The sequence below is a fragment of the Aptenodytes forsteri genome, unplaced genomic scaffold (assembly GCF_000699145.1).
Source record: "Aptenodytes forsteri isolate BGI_AS27 unplaced genomic scaffold, ASM69914v1 Scaffold65, whole genome shotgun sequence".
NCBI classification, from domain to species: domain Eukaryota; kingdom Metazoa; phylum Chordata; class Aves; order Sphenisciformes; family Spheniscidae; genus Aptenodytes; species Aptenodytes forsteri.
Window position 1 is genome coordinate 8,961,219 of NW_008795127.1, and position 17,421 is coordinate 8,978,639.

Below are 17,421 nucleotides of genomic sequence, written 5' to 3' on the forward strand. Positions count from 1 at the left end.
GTTTTCCCCCCTCAAGCCCCAGAAGACTTGCTTTTTGCACTGGGGACCCCTGCTTCTCTCCTGTTTACGACTTTCGTGCTTCCCCATAGTTAATTGATCGGCAGCCACCCAGCCTCACTGGTTATGTGGATTGTGGAGTGGAAAAAAGGCTGTGTTTCAGTAAGGAGATGGTTGGTGAAATTGGGAAAGTACTGCATGACCACCATGTTCTTGACAGCATTTAATAACACCCAATTCATCATGTAACCGTTTTTAGTTTGTGGTGTTGAATATTGTTATATATTGTTAAATTGTTAATATACCTAAAACTTTTACAAGGAGCAAAAGAACCAAATTGTTACTAAAAAGCTTCTGTTAAGACAAAGTGTGCCAAGCTTCAGTAAAGAAAGGGGGCCGATTTGGATATCGGCAACCTGGGAAGCTTCATTCCCCCTTTTTATTCTTATAAAATCCAGTCTCACGGGGGTAGTTAGCTTAGAAATGGCTTCTGTAATATTCATGTGCTCTCAAACTCTCTTTTTGTCATTTCTGGTACAGCCACTAATATCGCTTATTTGGGAGGAAAGCAAGCAGTAAGCTAGGTACAGTCTAGCTGTGCAGACTATTGCTGAAGATAAGGTTGGGAGAATGGAGGAACTGGGCAGCCCCTGAAAATCTCTCAGCCCACTGGTAGCATCTCCCAGTGCTGTAGTGGAAAAATTGCTTAATTGGTCTGTAACCGGAAAGTCTTATATATGGTCAATATGTTGCATGACAAATCTGGGTTGTATGTATCATGTGGTTTTCTTCCTTCCACCCCTTGCCTGAGGGGTGGTGTAAGTCGTGAGCCTTGGGCTGAAGCCTGGCTTTATCCTTGCCCTGTGGCCTGATTTCTCCATTGTATGGGCTCTTACTGTATCTACCATTGCTTTGGGGCAAGGGGGACAGTGACAGAGGACCAGAGCTCATAAGGTTATGTGTTATGGTAGGAGTGCTTGTGACAGCAAGTTACTTAGCCAAGCTCTATGAAAAGCCGAAGGTACAGGTCAGCCACATGTTTGAGTGATCATGGTACCATTCTGTAAATGTTTGCCCCTAAACTGGTTTATTAGCAGCTTTTTGTTGTAATTTTTAAAATGATGTCTTAAAAACTAATATAATTCAGCTTTGCCTTTATTCTACCTTTGTAAAAGCAAACACATAGTGTATTGAAGCCTGCATAGGGTTTATGGCATGGAAAGCACTACTTCTAGCAGTTGGTTAAAACTATTAGTATTTCTTTCTTTCTTTCTTCTGAAGTATCATTCCATTAAGTCTTTCGGGCCAGTAATTATAAAAAGGCCCTAACTTAGTGTGTTGTACATATCGTCTTAAATGCAGGTGCTGACATTTTGATTTCCTACAACATTAGTTTTAATCCCATTCCCTGAAGTTTTTGGAAGTGGTCTTCTGTACCACCTCTCCTACGCTTAGCAATGGCAAAAAGTGTGCTGTATTGGAACATCTAATTGCTGCTCAAAAGGTACAGGTGAGTTCAGTCTTGCATAGTAGCCAACATTAGAGCAGCTACTCTGTGAATATAATACATCAACTTGAAAATAATTGAGATAAAAATTCTCTTTTAAACACCTCCCAAAAAAAAGTTCACCTAATAAAAGTTATATGTTGTTACTTGGACAGGTTTGACGTTGGCTGGATTTTTAGCTGTGTTTTCCAATTCAGGATGTTAGAGGAGTTCTGAATTTTTTTAGGTATGAAAACTTAGGGGTAGCAGCAGTGTCCTTTGAGTTATTTTTTTTAAACCTTATGATTGCTAACCTCTTGTACTTTGAACTTTATTATGTAGTTTTGTCATGTTCTGTTTCTTAGCTTCTCATAAACCTTTTACAGGGGTGAACCCCAAACACTGAACCTCCTCCTGTGTGACACCTTTGACTTCAAATCTGATAAAGTATAGTTACATTTTAACCTCAAGATGTAAGCTGCAGTTAGGAAATGAAGCCCAATGAACTTCCCTCCAGCAATATGCTGTAGTTACTGTAAGCTTTGTTCACATCTGTTGGAGACTTTCGACTTTACTGCTACCTTTACTGATACCTTTTTTCCCTGTAGTCAGACTTAATCTGATCAGATTGATTCTGTGGGATACCTTAGGTTGTATTCCGATACAGCTCTAGTTGTACTTGAAGTTCTGGGCATCAGCTGCAATTTGAAGTTTATTATTGCTCAGTATGTACCACTAAAAATCTTGAATACCTCAAATGAGTTTTCCTGTGCCTCCCACCCTCTGGCCTCTTTCCAAACACTCTGGCAGCTGAACTGAGACGTCAGTATCTTGTCCTAAAGCTTGGACAGTCAAGTTAGGTTTTGGCTTAACTTTATTTCCTCCATTAAGCAGCTGGGCTATTGGATAGTGTGTTTGCGGGGGGGGGAGACTGAATCTGGCATGGTGAAGAACGAAGATGAGTGAGAAGCACAGACTGGGTTTGTATGTGTTTGCTCTGGACACGGTGAGAAGGGAAGCCTCTAAACAGAACGGATTATGTATCTGTGAATGTATGTTTCGCTTGAGAAAGTGAGCTAAAATGTCAGCATATGCCAAGGTGGATTTCCGTCTGGGTATTCTTTCAATTTTATGGAGAGTAATAATGGCATGGGTTTGATTTTCTTAAAGTGCTGTTCACAGTGGTTGTAAATAGGGAGGAGTTAAAACGACAGCTGACCCACTTGCTTCCAAACTGGAGTGGATGTAAGGTTTTGCATAAGTTGGTTTAAACTACTTCTCTTTTTGAAAAAAGAAGAGAAGAAAGTGAACAGTGGAGTATATTCATGTAGTCAGGATGAAAGGCCATACATTGCTGCTGCATAGAAAACTCTGCTTGCCCTAATTGTCTAAAGAGGATAGAGTGATGCTGATCTGATGTACTGTGCTGTCAAATGCACAAACTACAGAAAGCAGTTGACATTTTTATTAGAGTTGCAATTTAGCAGATAAAATTGAGTTAGAATTTTGTCCATCTTTAAACTTTTCCTTTGTAACTGGTAAAGTCTTTAAAAAACTTGACTTGCTTTTTCAAGGAATTACGTAGTATGTTCCCAATTTGTATATAAACATCGACTTGCTTCCTATTTGCAAAAGCTTGTCTAATTTTTCTGATTGTCTCGAAGTCCCACTTTTAAACTTTCTTTTACATCTTAAAATCTTCAGGATGTGGCTTTTTACCTTTAGATTGCACTTATTATGTGGGTCTCTCTTGTATTTTTGGAAACACTAATTAAGAAGTAGAACAAACCGTACATAAAAGAATTGATGATGAGTGAATGGTTCACACATCCCTAAAGGAAACTAGTACGTTCGTGTTGCATCAGGGCACTGATAAAGTCACGTTGGGTGTACAGGTCTTTCTAAGTACCTGCAATTTTTCAGGCTATAACTCTAAAAAAAAAAAAAAAAAAAAAAAAAAGTAGTTTGGTTTTTTTTTTCCATACAAACTAGATAATCAGGAGTGGTGGATTGCTGCTGCATGTTGAGGCTTGAGTTGTTAAAAGCAGTTAAAAGTGCTTGATCTGCCTCCAGGGTAAAATTAAATTACAAAATTGCTTTTGCTGTAGTTTGGCGGTATAGAAGAACAAAACCCCTGCCACTTGGGCAAGTTGTGACAAGTATGCAAGTTGCATACAAACTTTGTTGTGAAGGAATCTCCAGAAGTTCTCAAGGCTTTGTTAGGGAGACACAGCTGAAGTATTGTTTGTTTCTTTTTCTGACCATGTCCTCGTGCTAACCAAGCGGGGAAAAAAAAATCAGCAAAAATAAGAAGTAAAAGGACTAATATGAAAAATTTGATTCAGAATGACTTGCATTTGAGAGCGATTGTATATATGATTAATAAAGTATGTTTGTAATTAAAGTACAACTAAAACTCTACATAAAGAATGGATGTACATAAAATATGCTGAGTGTGGGAAGCTAGATTTTATTTTTATGTCAATTTTAATTTTTCTCTTTTTGGTGGGGAAAAAAATCATTAAGAATCATTAGCCTCTGATCAGAACAGCAATTCTGAAGACACATGTAACAGATTTTTATCGTTTATGACTTCAATGAAAAAATTCAGAATTCTAAAGCTTTTGGAAAATGCTGACATCTCCACTGAGTAAGTGTCTAAGGTTTGACTATGGTTTTTCTCATTTTCTTTTCAGCATTCTGTACTTCATTTGTCTGTACTGTGTTTGGAGACCTTTCTCCAGTATTTGGCTACATACCAGCTGACTCGTAGCTGTTTACATCTTTGTCTACTCTCACATCTCTAAGCACACGTTGGACTCGGGGGAAAATGTCTTGATGGATCCATCCTAAGTGTGATATGCTAACGGCTCTCGACGGTGGTTAACAATGGCTTCTAAGTGGTAAGGCCTTTTTCACAATTCTGTCATAAATAAATTTTCATGCACCTAACTTTTTTTTCCTTTTTGCTTGGGTCTTTGTTGTCTATATTATACTGTTAACACACTTTGAACTACTACTTCAGATATCAATTATCTCAATAGAAGGGTGTCTGTACTGTGTTAAATCAAATAAGAACATTTGATTTAACATGGTACAGTAACTGATCGTGGCCAAAAGTGAATGTTTAAGGAAGAGGTTAAGAACAGGGCAAGCAGCCTCCCATCTTCCAGTCACCTGTAGCTCAGGGACTTCCTAATCCAGATGTGGTTCCTGTACATTTAGTAATCCTCAGATTGTACATTTAGTAATTCTCTCATATAACTTCTGTATGTTCAATAATCCTCTCAAGTTTTCTTTTACAAACATCTGTGCTCAATGCAAATCAGACTTCTTGGAGCTAATAGAGTCCTCCTTTACAATGTGTGGGCAGGTGTCTGAGCTCTGTCCTCTTGTGGATGAAGCCAGGTAATGCAGCTAATCAGTAAAGGCCGTCACAGTTCCTTACATAGATGCTCTTTACTGCTCTTCATGTAAGGATTTTATCAGTAGTAAATAGATCCATATTGCTGTCAAGCACAGGGCAATTATTGTGGATAAAGCACTTCTGAACTGAAATAGATTTGGATAGATCTAACTAATCCAACATCTAAACCATCCTTCAAAAAGAATGCAACGTACTGCTTCCCTATAGTCAAGTGGTAAAACTGATAGACTGTACTTCCTTTTGGCCTCTGAGAACAGAGAGTATATTGGCGTGACAGGAGGAAAATATTGAAGTCCAGTTATTTCTACAGTATTTGCTATGTGGACTTCTGTATTCAAGACATTCTATATTCATTATATATTCTATAATATTACTTTATAGAATGTAATAGAATATTATATGCTCTATTATTAACTAATTACCATTAATAATTAGAATATTATATATTCTATAATATTTTTAGTGTAGCTCTTGCTTTCCTTTATTGTATTGTCCTATGTATTCTTTACAGGAGAAGTATACAATAAAATAGAATTTGAATGTATCATAAGTTCTGCCATTGGATCATCTCCAGTGTATCATATGCCTGTGGTTTGCCTCCATCACTGGCTTTCACTTCTAGTTATAGAACATGCTGGCTTGCTTCACTGTCTGTTAGAATTTTATACCGTAATTATTTTTGTTCTCATGTATGTATTCTTTCTTTCAAAAGATAATAAATTTGTTGCTGCAGAAGCTTACCTTGAACCTCCATATCTTTCTGTTGCTTAAGGAAGGCAAATACACATTTTGGCATTAGAGTAGGAACTCCAGATCAATCTTGTAAATGAAACAGAAAAATGGAGGCAGAGGGTTTGAGAACATTAGTATCATTTTTTACTGTAAGTTGTTCTCTTGTGGGTGCTTATCATGCTTCGGACAACTCTAGTTTTACCTCACTTTAAAAGGTTTTAATGATTACGTATGTTTCTACATTTCTGTATGTTTATATAGAAAACATGCTCCAGTGACAAACGTGGAGCGTTCAAGGTTGAATTGTGTAGTTTTTCCTTATTGGAAACAAGGCTGTTCAGTGCTGATCCAGTTTTTGGAATACTTCTCAGTAATTGTTGTACTTTCTGTACTTACTGCTAGATGTTTAAAAAGCAATCGGGTAGTAGGTTTAAAAAAAATATCCTTAGCGTTGGGTCCTTAGCTTTTGTATCTGTTGTCTGTCTTCAGTATTAAAAACCTATTGTGTTGTGTGTAGGCAATAAACATGGTTTGGGGTTTATTTTTTTCACTTCAGCAAAAGGTAAAGACTGTCAGGGTGTATTTTCCTGTCGGAGAATGCAGAGAGAGTCTTACCTCAAGTGCTTTCCTTTAAAAATACGTGAGAAGAAAAAATAATATATAGCTGGGAAAATGTGCCAGCTGCCATTCTTCTTCTGTGTTACTAATTTACTCCCTGGAATCAGTTCCCTGATCAGCAGACCCGGTTGCTCATGGCTTTATCCAGTCAAGTCTCAAAAAGCTCTCATGGTGAAGACGACATGACCTCTCTGAAAAATTGTCTGGAGCATCAGTATGCTGAAAAGCCTATTTCTGTCTGTAAATGCAATTGCTAAATAGTATTCAGAATAACTAATGTATCTGTTCATACATTACAAGTGTTTTTGCAGGTGTAGCACTTAAGTTTGGTTAAGGTTTTTTTCCAGTATAATTAAGAAAATAAAGGACCATCAAGAGGAGAAAAGGTTTGGTTTTTTGGTTTGTTGTTTTTTTTTTTCCTCTGCTTAAATAATCATTTGGGATTAAAGCAGTACTTGATACTCACTGCCCTGCTCAGCAGTTTCATTAGCTGTGTCTATATAAAATGTAAGATGGATATTGGGGAAATAAATTGAAATATTAAAGTTCTTTTTTATTAACAAAGTTTCTCTTAAGATGTGTTTTGTATTTTACATAGCTCAGTGGGCTTCACCAATTTTTAATAGGGTTTTTTGTGGGCTTTGTTTTTCCCTTCCTGCTTCATTTGAACATTAGTTCTCACTCTGCTGCCCGACTAGAGGTATGTTTCTGCTAAAGAGCTTTGTAGACCATGCTCACTTGCAGTGACAAATGACTTGCAGAATGCCTTACACTTGATGCCTCGTGTTGTTCAAATACTGTGGAACAGCTGAGACACATCTGCAAGAAAACAGAAGATGAAAATGCTAATAGGGACACAGAAGAGCTGCTTAATCTGTGTGGTGAGAAAGCTGTGTGTGTCAGGCTAGGGTGGAAAAAAAAACAAACTGTTGAACCTGTCTTGTAGGATTTCCCTTCCCCAGGATTGTGGGGATTTTTTGTGCTGCTTGCATGTAGAAGGTCAGGGGTTTTTGTGGTGTGGTGTTTTGTGGTGGTTTTCTGTGTTTTGGTTTTGGTGGGGGTTTTTTTTGTAGCAACATCCAACATTCATAAAAATTCCTGTTTTTTCAACCTGTTGTAAAGCTTTTTCTTTTTGAACTTATTTTCTGTCATGGAGAACAGCTATGTATCTTTATCATGAATGATAATTTTTAGTTTGATTAAGATTTCTTTGTGACCATCTATTTGTTTTAATGTAATCTACTGGTATATTGAACATAACATACAAGGTGCTATTGGTGGTGTTCTTTAACACCTAAAATGTTAGGTGTTTTGGCCTTCAGAGGGGCTTGAACTGTTGTGGATTCTTTTAGAAGTCTGCTTATGCATCAGCAAGAAGATGGTGGAGAAGGAAACACTTGTCTGCTAACTAACTTTGGTCTTGGTTAACTTTGCACTATTACAGCTCTGAAATTTATTTATATACAGCTATCTGTATGCATATGTATCTTAATCTTATTTTTAACACTCTTTTTGGTCAGACAATTATTTTACTATTGGTTGTGGAGATGCTGCTGTTCTCCATGTGCAGCCAGCAACTGTTTGCTTGAAAAGAATTCACTTGGAGCAGTGCTTAATTTAAAAGAAACAGCAACTTCTATTACAAGGTGTAGAGTAACTGCACAAGTTACAGTAAAGACTGTATTACAGTTTAAATCTATGATATATAATGGAATGGGAACCAGAAGTCCTTAGGGAACTGGAAAATGCCTGTCCCTTGGCTAGTAGCTAATGAAAACGCTATATGTCTTTATCCAAAACAAGTACTTTACTTCAAAGACGGGGAGACAATGATAGGCGGTTTTTCAGAGTTTTGGGTAGAGGACAAGTGATGCAGCTACTTCTGATACCTCCTACACAGTTGCAGAGCTTTCCTGTGGAAACTCTGAGTTCCCCTCTTTTGTGCTTCTGCCCAGTATGGCTTAACATAGTGCCTTGTTTGGCCCAGGGCACCTTGCACCTACAGTGCACCACTGATCATGAAGTTCTCGCCTCTGCTATCCTCCTTAGCAAGTATCTCTGGCTCGGAAATGGCTTATGAAATGCACCAAGGCTCGCTTCTGATGCAGACAATACAGCAACAACAACAACAACAAGTCCCTGATCCTTTGATTTGAGGCATACCTTAAAGGATATAAGGATTCAGGCTAAAATGTAAAGCGGGGTCAAGGAAGGAATAACAGTGTTGTGTGAGGAAAGGGGCCCTCTCTGTTTGTGGTCTGCTGAACTAATATTCTTAATTTTAACTGTATTTCATTGGCTCTTCTGTGTGAATGACGAAAGATAATCCTAGTGTGGACAAAAATACAGTCTTGACACCTGTGTGTATTTCCACTTGTAGATGGCTTGAAACACTCGTACTGTAAGCTGACCTGTGTGTGTTAAAAGTGTGTATGTTAATTCTCTTTAGACAATTCTTTTCTTCCTGTTTAACACACATTAGCTTGAAAAGAGTGGATGTTTTTGAAAATTGGTTACTAAGAAATGGAAAGCAGTAAAGTTCATTTTGTGATGTGTTCCTTAAAGAGGAAGTAATTCCAGCCTCAAACTTTTTTGAAAAAGAATCCTCCTGTCTTTCACTATGACAATTAGAAGTCTTTTATTATTAGTCTATTTAAAAAGCCACAAGTGAGGAAAGGACGCAGGTCGTCTTTAGTCTTTCTATTCTAATCAGATGACTGGAGCATCAATTTTTCTTGAAATAAAGGAATCCTCGCCTTCCTGGGTGATCATGTTCAGCTATGTCCTTAAATTTCAATGGTCGTCTCTCTCTGCTCTTCAAAGGCAGTTTTTTTTCTTGTCGCTTCTGATAAGAACAGGCTTACCCTCTCCTTCAGATAGTTGTAATACAGCAAGTCTTCCAAATCCAAATAAGGAATTTTTTCTTAAATCCTTTCACAATACATGCTCATCTCACATATGCTGCTTCTGGTGTTAGAAATTAGAATACTTCTTTTTAATCTGATGATATATGTTAGTTAAATGTACACTATTTTGTCTTAATCTGTATTTTTCAAGTTATCATTCATGACGTGTCTGTCTGTTCCATAGATCCGTCTTAATTTGTGATACGTGGGAACTAATACATCAAGGTGCTCTTTGAGCTTTTCTGTTGCCCCCAGGTCACTGTCAGAATGCCTGAGCAGTGGAGCCTGTGTGAAGGAGCAGTACCTTTGCCTTGATGGCTGTCTCTTAAGGAAGGACTGTTCACCCAGCTTCTGAAGCTGCACAGTTAGTGTGCCATGTATTGTTTCTGTTTTTTTTTTTTAATTTATGGTGGCCTTGTTTACCTCTCTGCAATTTCATAAGCTTTACTGTAATAAGACTAATTTTAGTGAGCAAACCTGCATGGGTGTGCATAAGTACATAAATGTTCCATATAGGATAAAAATGGAAGCTTTCTTTTGGGTGGCTCAACAATTTGTTGGTTTAGGTTCCTTCACCTTCCCACATATTTGTTTGCTTAGTGACTTTGATGTACTGAGAATTATTTATTCTAGCAGTGCATTTAGCAACTGTGTTTTCTTATGTGCTAATAATCCAAAATTGCTGGGTTTTAAACTTATTTTCTTTTTTCTCCCCTGCTTACTAGAAACATTTTTGGACCTTAATTTAGCACCTAACTTAGTTGGACCTCTGTTTGATCTCAACTATATTGTAGCTTTTCAAATAGGAAGCGTAAATGAGATTTCATCCAACATCTTACACTGAAAGTTAGTATTTCCTTTCCTGTGTTCAAAGCCCTGAAACTAAAACCTTGCCAAACAAACCTAAATTACATCTATTCTCTTTCCTTTCTAGAAATCATAAAAGTGCAAATTCCCTGCCTTTTGTCTTTTTTCCTTTTAGAAATGAAACATAATCACTTAAAATAAATCTACTATATGTGAACATCTATGGCATTGAAAGGAGAGCTCTGTTTTCTGTTAAATGTGAATGACATTTTATGAATGTTTATGTACTAAAGCTACAATACTGGGGTTCCCATAGGCTCACATGGAGCTCTACTGGGAGCACCCTCTGCTGCATCTGATGGTCTGGTTGTTGTTACGGATTTTCTTTCTTTTCTTTTTTTTTTTTTTTCTTTCTCTCCTCCTTAAGACAGGAGACAATTGAATGTTAATTAAAAAAACTTGTTCAGTGGAAAGAATATCCATAAACATTCTGTGTCTGCATATGGAAAAACCTTCACTCTCTTTTAGGGTTACAAAATTTACATAAAAGTTTTGCTCTAAATTAGTAGCTGGTATTCATCTGATGTATTACGTTCCTTAAGTATCTTACTTTTCCACTGCCTTGAATTTAATATAATCATTACATGTCCCTCATAGGTAAGGAAGGCATCTTGATCTGAGCAAGAGTGAATTTGTTTTCTTTTAATACGGGTGCCAATCTTTCTGTAAGCCATAAAATGTTGGCAACTTCAGCCCAGAGTACCTAGTACAACTACAGTTATTGTAAGAACTGATAGATGGGGCTGTTTTCTATTTAAACCAAATTACATAGTTCTTCCAGCAACATTTATTCTTTTTCGTTATGTTCAGATTATGAAGTGGAAATGCATTCAAGTTATTAAGTAAAAAGAAGGGGCAAAGACATCTATGTTTTGCAGAAGAATTGGAGTGCTGTTGTTTTATAATGAAGTCTTTCATTTAGGATTTAAAGAGGAAAACTAGTACTATTTTAAAATCTAAGCTTATATATTTCCACTGGAAAAATCTTGTAATGCTTTAGAGATTATTATTTCTGTCTTTGAGATAGAAGAGATGAGAAGGGAGAAGTTTTAAAGTTATTGTCCCAACATATCTGTGGGCAAACATACATGATATGTAACTTGTTTCTGATAATACTCTGTTAAGAAAATAGATACATTAGTTTTAACTAACTATATCCTCTAGCTAAGAGTAACTTTCTGAAGTCCCACAGATAGCATCTCTGTGTGAGAAATAATTTATCTTCAGCAACTTGATTTAGCTACCCTTGTTGCTGAACAAAGATGTAACTTAAGAAAATGACGTTCTTATTTCTTCTATGACTAATTTTAATATTAACCTATGAATTGTGATCTTTAGTTGTACATGCTTCTTTGGCACTGTGGTTTTCTTACAAGAAAGAGATCAGACTATGAAATTTTATATCTGAGGACTATATTATATGGGATTTAAAAATACATTGCTCCTCAGCTAACGTAAATCTTTAGATACAAATATATTTCACTATAACTATTATATATACTGTTTCAGAGTTTTAGTAGTAAGGTCTGTGTAACAGAGCACAGAGGATGTATGCCTAAACTAGTAGAGACTTGAGCATGTCAGTCCATGCAAATGGACTTGTGAATTTACCCACTCAGTTTTTTTTACTAGGTTGAATATTAATTTCTACTTTCTGTTTTGCAGTGTAGATAAACTTTCTGTGACCATGTTTCAAAAACTCTGTCCATTTTGCAGGGGAAGAACTAAAATAGATTAGAGTGGATGAATGCTATGTAAACCAAGGCAGACCCTATATTTAATCTAGATGTCCAGAGGATTTTCATTGGTATTGGAAACTGAGCTTGTCCTGTGTACTGTAAACTCGGTGAGCCTGCTTTTTTTACATAATAGAAGCTATGGAGAAGAGTCACAATGAAAAAAGTATAATGATAGTTTCCACAGGTCAGTAACATTTTACACATGCCTTCCTTGTATAAAATTTTAAGTAGTAAACTAAGATTAGGTCAGGCTTGGTAAGGGAAGCAAGATAAACTGGTGCTGTATGCACTTTTGGGATTGGAATGAAGGTTATTTTGAACAATAAACTATAGATTCTTTCCCTGGCCATTTGACTTTTATGCTTTTGGCATGATTTTAAAAGTTGGCCATTCAGACATGAGGAAATTCTTCTACAGATGTGTACTTTCATGTAGTGCTAGAGAAAATTCTAACAGAAACAGTAACAAAGGCTGTGAAAATAGCCATCAAATAGCCAAAATATTTAAGAAATATATGTTGAACCACTTTGTTCTTAAGTAATTCTGGAGATGTATGTGTGTACTTGGCCTCTGGTTATCGCTTATTGTCCGTGTTCTGGCTTTTCTATAGGCAAACCTACGTTAATGGTTGGCAGCTCTGTTCCTTGTATTTCTGTTAAGCACTTAAAAAGCTTTCGGGAAAGCTTTTCAGCTCTCAATTCCTTAGAGATCCAGTTTCATAGCAGTGTTGCCATTGTTGGTCTGACTTACTGGTAGCTGTTCCACGGAACCCTTGTCTTTTAAATGTTGGGTTTTTTTAATGTCCTTTGCATAGAAATATCAACATCATGCTTGTCATCATTCACTTTGATCCTTTTACAAGGGAAAAGATCTGGCCACTTCTGTTGTTACTGGATTGTGTAATGACGTCTTCTCTCGGTGTTCCTACTTGCATGGGAATGGGTATGATTCAGAGTGCGTACCACTCTGGGTTTTGCTTTGAAATGCAAGTTCTTATTTGAAGAAAATCTGCTGGTGGAAGAAATTAATAGATTTGGAAGATCTTGTGTGATACATCAGTACTTGGAACAAGCTAGAGGTTAGCGACAGGAAGCCCAGATCCTTATCCTGACTGAGGATTGTAGAAGCTGCGGGATAAGACAATACCTTGATCTTCCCAGGAACTCTTAATGAGTTCAGGAAAACATTGTATTCTTGCATGCGACTTCAAGATAAGAACAGTCATTACCTAATATATAAATGGTAAACATTTCAGGGCTTTTCTATTAAACAGGATAATACTGCATTCAGTCAGTGAACCTAACAGTTGTGCATTATGTTCAGGTTCTGATTTGATATATTTTGCCAGTATTTTATTTCTACTTGTATTTCACTTCTACTACTGCTAAATAATTAAAGCCAAGCTCTTAAAAAAAACCCAAACATTCCAGAAATCCCCATCCTTCCAAAGAAAAAGCCCCACAACTCACTTAAAAAACCCCAACCCCCCATACAGAGCAAATACAGCTTAAGTGGCTGAAAGGAAATTGAAACTTTACCAAAAGCTGACAGTTGTCTGCTACTTTCATTTCTCAGGAAACAGAAAGCTAGACTTTCTTTCAGAAAAAACATGGGGACAACTGAAAGTATTTGCATGTTGCCATTAAAAAACAAACAATAAAGCCAAACTATAGAAAGATTAAATGGCTTAGGCTTAAAGTATTTTTTTATGCAAAATAATAGCTACAACAAGTTTACACTGATACAGAGATAGTTTATTGCAAAATTGTACATTGCTTTGTCCCTGCTTCTACTGGTCCTTAAGTTTTTTGCTGTGAAATTACATTAATTGAACTGGACCAAGGAAACCATTAATGCTAAGTAGCTTGGGAATTAACTGGTAAAGTATAATTTTAAATTACATGAAGGATAGCCTCTTATCTTAAATATCTCAATATTTCGAAACTTTCTGACGTGCTAAGCTAATTCCTTTAAAAATGTCAGGTTCTTACAAGTGGTTAGTCCAAACTGCCAAAAGGTGAGATGACTCCGCAATATGACAAATAAACTTTCTCTGTATGCATGCATTTTTCAAGGTTATGTTGTCTGTTCAGTTTCTGTATTTAAAGAAAAAAAAAATCTATGTGACTATGTTAAGTTATAGTTCTAAAGCAAAAAGGCTTGTCATTTTAAAAAAGTGCAGTGTATACAGAGAAAGAAACTGGATTTTTCTTCCCTACCCCTACAGTCTTTTGTGTGAAATTATGACAATGTCCTGCTAACTGGCTAACAAGTGTAACAAGTAGCTGTCCAGTACCCAGTACCTCTCACGAGTGTAATGCAGGTGCGTGAATTTATACTTACAGGCTAGACTGCAGGTTCAGTTTCTAACCCTACTGTTTTGTTCTGCTTTCAGTTATGTATCTCTGATCTTCACTTTTTTTGGGGAAGAGCAGATTGTTTTCATTGGGATAAGACAAATTCTTACAAATTAGGCTTCTATTCTGAGACTTGAGAAGGCAAAACTTCCTGTACTTGTTTATTTTCCTAAATACTTGGGTGCTGTTGTAGTTGCTGTATTTCCTTAGCAGACTCACTCCCACTTGAAACAGTGATGTCAGGCCTAAATTAGCAAGTTGGAGAAAATAGTAATGATGCTTATTTGGTGCACACTAATGCTATGTCTAATATGGGCTCAAGGATGCAGTTAAAACCCCTGAGCTCAAGGAATATTACCACTTCTTGAAGAGCTGCAAACTGAGGTAGAGACCACTTTGCATAACCTGGACCATTCACTTTTTCAAAAGGCAGAACTTGCACCCTTTCTACACTAGTGGGTCTTTGCTGTTGAAACTGGTTTGGCAGAACCTCCAGTACCAGTGTCCCAGCAGGAGGGATAGTTTTGGTTTTGGCTTTTTTGTGTTGTTTTGTCCTACCAACGTGGTCATGTTGCTGAGAAGCTGGGAGAAAGCGAGGGTCCTGTGTGCCAACAGGAGATGTGCCACGCCACAGCGGTGCCACCGTAGCAGTGCCACCGAAGGGGAGAGCGTATTTCAGCGCCAGAAGGTTTGCAGTGCACGCATCCACCTTGCTGGCACAGGAACGTATCCAGCTGCCTTCTCTGCCAGCGTGGTTGTACCACTCGGCTGTTTTGCCGGCATAGTTATGGCTAAGAGCTTGGAAAGCATGTTACCACCGTGCCAACAAAGCTGCCCTGAACTGTTGACGTCTGCCAGTGTTGGAGGAGCCCGTGCAGCCTCCTCCGTGTGGCAGGGCGGTCTGTGCGGCACCGACAAACGAGTCCGGGTTAAAACCAGTCCGCTTTCGAGGTCAGCGTTACCACTGCGCCGCGCCTGGCGTGGCTGGCGGTGCGGCGGCACGGAAGCCTGCGGAGGAGAGGAGGAGGACGGCGGGGGCGGCGCGGCGCCGAGCGCGTCGGGACAGCCGGGGTGGGAGGCGCGGGGTCCCCTTCCAGAAGCTTTTTATTCCCTTATCGGCACAGTAATCCCGTTGAGGCCAAAGGGCACCACGCCTCCTCCCGGCCTCCAAAAGCCCCAGCTGTCTTGCCAGCTTATGCCTTAGATACAAAGGAAGTCCTGTGTCCTCTCTGTGACAGCAGGTAGGACTGGGCTGGGTTTGCTCTAGCAGGGTGGGATAGTTTTAGAAACATTTGGTGTTACAAACTGAAGGTTTGTAATGCATGCTTGCTCATGAAGAGACCCATCAAATAATGCATGTTTATGGTAGGCTATAGGGCATCTAGGCTCTCTTCCAAAATTATACTTTCCAGTGTGTTGTCTGTTTCATAGTTGTCTCTTGCTATCGTTATTGGTAATTCTAAAAATTCTCTAGACATGTGAACTCTTGCATGTAGTTCCCTTGCAAGTAGTTTCCTCTTACACGGATCTTTTTCATTGATTATCTTCTGTTTTTTCAGCATTTCTCATTGTTAGGATGTTCCTGTGTCAGCAGGTTCACCTGCTTCAACAGAATTCCCGTGTAGCTGCTCTTCCTGTGCAGCTTTGCTGTTTGTGTCCTGAAAGGTCTAATCCAAACAGACAGCGCTCTGAGAAGTGCTGTTACCCTCTGATCACTCACTGGGTCTCTGTGTGGTACTTCTGCGTGTTTCATGATCCGTTCATGTTCCCTTCTGATGCGAAGGCCTGCTGATGTGGGTTCCTGTTAGTGAGGGATGCGGAGCTCGGACGTTATCTTCTTGCTGTTTATATCACTGGCTGCGGAATTGCAACAGGGGAAGCCTGAATGACCTCAGCAAGCACTTCAGTGCAAAACCGCAGTCGTCCCTTGAGTGTAACGGAAGTGGGATACACATGGAAAGACATCAAAGGACTTACTGTAATACAAGCAATAATTCTGTATAAGCTCAAGTCTCCCATTCTTTTTTTTTATTTAGAGGTTCCAGAATAACAAAGTTTTAAAACTTACCAAATCAGGCTTTTTGTAGCCTGTTTTGGTTTCTTTTGTTTAAAGATGAATTTGATTATAACAATTGTAAGACTTCTCATGTGTTTTCCCCTGACAGATTATCTGTAAAGCTTGCTCAGATTGTGTAAAAACCACACTTGTACATTGTACTGTTTAAGGAAGATGGTAAGAGCAAGTGTGAGAGGAGTATATGTGAAATGACATAGGCAGAAACGTAAGCTTTCTATTTTAGCTTCATTATTTATAAAATGCTGCTTTCATAGAATGTCCTGGAGTTAACCACCATCCATCCATATACATAGATATCTATAAATAAAAATATATAAATATATATAAACATATATGTATCCCCAAATACCTTCTGTAGAAAACCCCTTGATGTCCTCTTCTTAAGAGTCAAACAAAAGCCATCCTGAAGGAAAAATCAATCAAAAGCTTTTGGATACATCTGTGATATATAAGCTTTATTAGTTTATCAAGTTTAATCTTGAAATATGATCACGTGTGGTGGGTGGTTCTTATTCCTTGTTTGTAAATCCTGTTACTTGAAAGGCTGTTATGTTTTCTCATTAAAAAAAGTATAGTTTCAACCCTTAACTTTTTTTATTCATGGCCAATTCATGTATGCTGCATGTTGTGTAGAAAGTCACACCTTATGCGTTTAACTGAAGTGATGCGCTAGGTCCTTACACTTCATCTGTTGTCTCCACCCTGTGTCCACATGCGTAAAAACCTCCATAGCGTGGTTAAGAGCACTTTTGTATCTAGTTTGAACCTTTCAGAGGGCGTTTAAGTTAGGTACAACTCAAAATATCTGATTACCCCCTTCTTTGCAAACTGTGGTTTGGCAGGTTGTATTGGGTTTGCATGGCAAGGTTTTGGTAGCGGGGGGGCTACACGGGTGGCTTCTGTGAGAAGCTGCTAGAAGCTTCCCCGATGTCCAACAGAGCCAATGCCAGCCGGCTCCAAGATGGACCTGCTGCTGGCCAAGGCCAAGCCCGTCAGTGACGGTGGTAGCGCCTCTGTGATAACATATTTAAGAAGGGGGGGAAAAAAACTGCGCAACAGCAATGGCAGCCAGGAGAGAGAAGTGAGAATTTGTGAGAGAAACAACTCTACAGACACCAAGGTCAGTGAAGAAGGGGAGGGGGAGGAGGTGTTCCAGGTGCCAGAGCAGAGATTCCCCTGCAGCCCGTGGTAAAGACCATGGTGAGGCAGGCTGTC

The 17,421-nt window shown here is 38.4% G+C and overlaps 1 protein-coding gene across 1 annotated transcript in view; it reads left to right on the forward strand.

Moving 5' to 3' along the window:
* Window positions 1-4,183: 4,183 nt before the first annotated feature.
* FRYL (FRY like transcription coactivator) overlaps window positions 4,184-17,421 on the forward strand; it is a 165,904-nt gene continuing 152,666 nt past the window's right edge. Inside the window, 1 exon segment of the mRNA XM_009277425.2 lies at window positions 4,184-4,386. The gene's annotated coding sequence lies outside the window, so the exon portion shown is untranslated.